The following is a 6,000-nucleotide window of genomic DNA, read 5'->3' as shown; positions in this document are numbered from 1 at the left end:
AGAGTCCCCTTCTCCCACCTGGTAGGCTGTAAATATAAATGTGCATGAATACAAGATTTGAAACTGAGTTAAAAATAAGCTGTTCCCATGGAGATGCTGGCTCCCTCCATCTATATTTTTATGCTTTATCGGAACAAAATGGTGAGGGGGAAATCAAGGTTTTCCGTAATTGATACTCAGGGGAACATTTCTAGAATAGATTCTTAGGGGGTTAGACATAATTCTCCTGCCTCCTGGCAGAGACAAATATTATTGCTCCATTGTGAAAAAAAATAAATAAAAACATTTTCTATTGCTGGGGGTGCAAACTCTTTTGCTATACGAGTGCCATAAAGTACATTTACATTACTAGAACCATTCCTGAAGCATCATTAAGAGCAAAAGAAAGGTATATTTTATAGCACTGTTGAAAACTGCAATTTGAGATTCATTTACTTCTGAGATACTTATGATCAGGGACCTAAAAAATGCAAGGTGCCTGGTGGCTCAGATGCCTAGAAATTTGTTTCTGACATTTCAAAGGTGGTAGCAGGGGGGAATATAATTCTATCCAGGATGTAGGGGGTTTAATACTTAAAAACACCTAAAGCCTAAATATCCAAAAAATATGTATTTCAATATGATAATTAAACACGTGCTTGCTTCTTTTTTCCATTCAAATCAAAGGAACTTGAAAATGTCAGGTTTTGGTGAGATTGTACATGCATTTTCCCATCTCTATATTGTCATTATTAGGGTGCAGAAACAGGTGTTGTCCAGCTATGCTGTTTTCAGAAAAGGATGCAAATTTCCCTATATAGAATTACTCCATTATAACATTTTTTGCTCTAGGGAATTATTCTCTAGTTCTAGCTAATCAGTACTTGAACATACTTTTCAGTTTATCAATTTTTAATCGAAGTGTGGGTGTGCTTAATTTCACATGGCAAAGAATAAAAGTATTGAGATCTCCATACAACTTGTTTTTAGTGCATCACTTCACATGCACTCTAGAAAGCAAGCTGTTAATTGCCATTCTGCCTCTGGAGGACATCTTGCAGGAGCATCTTTCCAAATCAAAGACTGCATCCCATATGAGTCTTGGAAAAAACACAGTATTTGAGCTTATTAGTGAGTCAGTGTGGTGCAAAGGTTAGAGGGATAAACCAGTGGTGGGAGATCCGAATGAAGCTCACTGAGTGACCTTTTGGCCATCTATATTCTCTCAGCCTGATTTACCTCTCAGGGTAGTTTTGAGGAGAAAATTGGGAAGGGAGACTCATCTGTGCTGTCCTAAGCAAATTGGAGGAAATGTGGGGTAAAAATATACCCGATGGACCAAAATACTGTTTATACTTTCTAACTTTAAATCTGTTTTTGCTGCCATTTTTCTCATATTATTTAATTAATGTGTTTAGAACAAGACAATAAATTAATCCGAGACCCTGTTGTTTACAAGATTTCTGCAACAACTTAAAATGTGCAATAAAATATTATACAGAAATAGAACATGATGTTATGACTCAAGATAGATTCAGATTACTGCTAGTTCTCATTGATAAGTAATTTTAGGGCACCATGTGATAGTATCAACATATTTGAACAGGTCCAGTGTGTAACAGACTCCAGTGCCATCCCAGTTTGGTGTAGCAGTTGAGTGGAGACTCTTTCCAGGGAGAACTGGGTTTGATTTCCCACTCCTCCACATTCACCTGCTGATGTGACCTTGGGTCAGCCACAAGCTCTCTCAGAGCTGTTCTGCTCAAGAGCAGTTCTGAGAGAGCTCTCTGTCCCTCCTACCTCACAGGAAATACTCTGTCTAAGCTGTGGAGTCTTGAGAGCAAAAATTCTACTTTGTGAGCCACTGGCATTAAAGTTGTGAGCTACTGCGTAAATTAGCTTACTCTGGACCATTTTTCCTGAGTGAAGACAAAAATATATGAGCTAGAGGCTAAAAAACTGTGAGCTAGCTCACACTAACTCAGCTTAGAGGGAACACTGCTCACAAGGGAAGGGAAAGGAGATTATAAGCCGCTCTAAGCCTACTTTGGGTAGTGAAGGGCAGGGTATAAATCCAAACTCTTCTTCACTTCTGTATCTCAGATCTCATATATACCTTTCCCACACACTACTCTGTGAGAGCTACTTTTCCATAATGCTGTCCAATATGTGTATTAATACCACAACCATATGGATGGTGGTGTTCATGTGGGTCTTAGTCAGTACTCTCCTGGTGTGGGAATGAGTGAGTACATTAGAACCAATTATGCTTTTGCCAGATGACCTTCTGTTGTCTTTAAAACTACTGCTCCTCTCCAGTACAAGTCAAACATGATGAGAAAGCAAACTATATCACCCACATTTACTTATTAGATTTCATCCTGCCTTTGCTTCAAGAATTTAGGGCAATATATATGCTCCCTTCAACCCACTTTATCCAGCAACCCTTTGCTTTGCCCAGCATTTCAAACTGGAAAATGTATAATGTACACATGCAGGAAACTGCCCTGTAAATATGGCAGTATAAAACTTTGTCAGTTATATAAATAGGCTTTCTTTTAGCATTGTTCTATAAAGATTAAGAATATATACTAGATTGCTTACTAATGTATTCTGAAAGTTTTGCAGATTGTTTATTATTTAGTAAATCTATTGCTTTGGCTATCCATCAGAATGTAAATTCTCCTTCAGAGGCAAGAATGCTAGCAATCTTGCTGTAGATAAGAGAGATTTCTTGAAACATCCCATCTCTTTTTTAAAAAATGAAGGCTGGCTAGTGTCAGTGAGTAAAACAGCATATTTGCTTAAGATCTATCAACATATGGAAGAAATACTGAGGTGTTCTAGTGCCAAAATTCTGCCCTCCTTCATATCAGTATAACACTGGAGTAATTCACATGAAGAATAGTTCTGTCAAATGGCCTGTCTCAGGCCTGTAGCTACGAGGGGGCCTGTAGGAGCACAGCCCCCTGACCTGGGGCCCCTAACCAGTCTCCAGTGCCTCGGCTGCATCCTTCTCCATTCTGCCGTCCTCATACACTGTTGCTTCTGCTTGCTTAGGGGACGTGATCATACACAGTTGCTTCTGCTTGCTTAGGGGCCGGAAGAATTCTCTGACCCCTCAGCAAGCAGAAACAACAGGGCACTTTCAGAGCCCAGGCCTGAAACTTAAGCTCCCTGTTGCTTCTGCTTGCTTAGGAGCTGGAAGAAATCTCTGACCTCTCAGCAAGCAGAAACAACTTTCAGCGCCCAGGACTGAAAGTTAAGCTCCACCTTGCTTCTGCTTGCTTAGGGGCTGGAAGAAATCTCTGACCCCTCAGCAAGCAGAAACAACAGGGCACTTTCAGCACCCAGGACTGAAAGTTAAGCTCCGAGTTGCTTCTGCTTGCTTAGGGGCTGGAAGAAATCTCTAACCCCTCAGCAAGCAGAAACAACTGGGCCTACAGGGCCTACTGTAAGCTCCAGGAGGATTAGCTACATCGGGGTGTGTGGCCTAATATGCAAAGGAGTTCCTGCTACAAAAAAAAGCCCTGAGAATAATCATGTGGACTATAGCTCGGGGTGGAATTAGGGTTACCCCTTATTTAGGGAATCAGGGTCAACCCTTATTTAGAAATGCCAGCTCTGGGTTTGGAAATTCCTGTAGATTTGAAGGTAGAGGGTGGGAGGGTGCAATTTAGGGAGGGGAGGGACCATGGTAGGGCATAATGCCATGCAGTTCACCTTCCAAGGAAGCCATTTTCTCCAGAAGTGGAATAGGTGTTTTAAATGAATAAATAATAAGTGATTTACACAGTCCAGGGATCAGTCGTAATTCCAGGAGATTTCAAACCCCTACCTGGAGTTTGACAACCATGTTTGTCATCTATAGGCAACTTCTTGATCCCTATTTTGGCTTGACATTAGTTCCTCTTATTCATTTCAGAATTGTCACTTTGCTTCTGATGGCAGTATGTTAAAGCAGCCACCTGGACAGAACTTCAGAAGAACAATCATAGATATTTCTTTGAAACACACAATAACTTATTTATGAGTCAACCCTGGCATTTAAGCAGTATTAAAGAAAAACTTCTGTACTTCATCTGAACACCTGCAGTGTTTTCTGCATGAAAACACTGGCATAAACTACATGAGCAAACCCAGTGGCACATTTACAGAGAAGCAAAGTGATGTCTCATTTCTTGTGCTGAGCAGAAGGTTAAGTTATTCTCTACCCCAATAGCTGATAGTAATACCTAATCCCCAAGTAACGAAACTGTCTAACTGAAATCCTTAAATGAACACAATAAAGTTTTGAAGTCAAAAGGTGGGGGGAGGAGTGATTTATCAAACTTTAACACTTGGTATTTAAGTGAAAAATTAGTTTGCTACATCAAAGCACAAATATATAACAGTCTGCATTCAGGAGAAATGTCACTCACTTGGGCATGATCCTGCCAAAGTTAAACGCTTTACAGTGTCACTGATCTCAGTGAGAGATATTTAAATATGGATTTGAGCTTCCCACTGAAGTTAATGGGATCTGAAATTGCATCCCTTTACTGGATTGTTGGCTCTTGTGTGATTTGTGAAGCCACAAATCTCTCCCCAGCTGCAACTGAGTGGATTGAAAATCTAGATATTAGTATTTAAGGGATTACCCAATCAGTCTGCATACCCACTGAATCAACTTGGTTACATATTATTATATACTTCCTGTGTGTAACTAAATGTAAAGCCAGGCTTCAGAATTCATATCACGTTGTGTGCTTGTTGTGCACTTTTTAGGAAAGGCTATTTGGTTCGGGCCAAGTATGTCAAGGGCTGATAGAGATTTTAAACAGGAGCAAATAGCAGGATTCATGGGCTGGATGGAGAAGAAATATTACGCATCTTGCAGAAATCAATCACAGAACTGCAGGTCTGGCAAGAATGATCTGTATTCTGAAGCCATCCACTGGAGCACATTCCTTCTCTACAAAACATTCCTAACACATTAGGCTAGAAACTGGCCAAATCCAGCCCAAAGAAACCTGCAAGCTCAAGTATCCTAATTGAGGTAGTTAAGTCTTTCAAGTAGCAGCTATTTGTGCTTCCAATGCTGTTATGTTTGTGATCACCTGCTGGTAGCTAGACTCTGAAGCCAATGATGACTCAGTAGGAAGTATCACCTGAGGCCACCCTTATAGCTGTCCCTCAACTATCTTCCACCCTTCCTGCCCAGGAGCGGGAGCAGCTAACACTCCTAGTTCCCCAGGAAACTCAAAACACAATACAGCAAGCTTTGCATGCCCATCAGAGCATATGTGGCTTGCTGAGCTGTGTTCTGAACAGATCTGAGGAGTGGAGGTGAACAGACCATTCGCTGCTCCAGCTCTTGGGTAAGATGGAGATGAACAGGAAGAGGTGAGAAGAGCTGCAAGGGCAGCAAGTGTGATGGATGAAAGTGGTGGCGGCAGAGGAGACAGAACTGTGACCTTCCAAAATCCACTGCTTCCCTTTGCCTAATTACACAGCCAACCGTCTGAATCTTTAACACAGTGAGGAAAGAATATGGGGAGCAGGAATGGGAATCACATATGTAGAGTTCTGGCACCCTTCAACCTCATTTTTTCTACTTTTCTTTAACAAGTAGCCTTGGATAATATTACCAGCAGCATTCAGCTCTCTCTCTAGTATTTCTTGTGAGAAACTGAGAGGCTGTTTGGCCTTGTTGTTGGGTTTTTGGAGGGGGTAGAGTGCATAAATTATTCTTCTCCTGGATACTCTGATGGAGTATCCAATAGTATTGTTTTTCTCCTGGATACTCTCTGGGCAGAGGTGACCTCTCCCACCCCAGAGTATTGTTAGCACTGTCTTTTTTTCACTTACTGAAGTTAACTGCAACTTGGGGCCAGCTATTTCAACCTAGAAAATGGTATAGGGGAGTTAAACCTCCCTGCCCTATGGTTTTAAGAGGATAAGTATGCTGGGGGACCAATACAGATCTGCAATATAGCCTGTAGTTTGACCAGCAATCTCAGTGTATCTGCCCAACTAACC

The sequence above is a fragment of the Heteronotia binoei genome, chromosome 2 (genome assembly GCF_032191835.1).
Source record: "Heteronotia binoei isolate CCM8104 ecotype False Entrance Well chromosome 2, APGP_CSIRO_Hbin_v1, whole genome shotgun sequence".
NCBI lineage: Eukaryota > Metazoa > Chordata > Lepidosauria > Squamata > Gekkonidae > Heteronotia > Heteronotia binoei.
Note: the sequence above shows the minus strand (reverse complement) of the source record.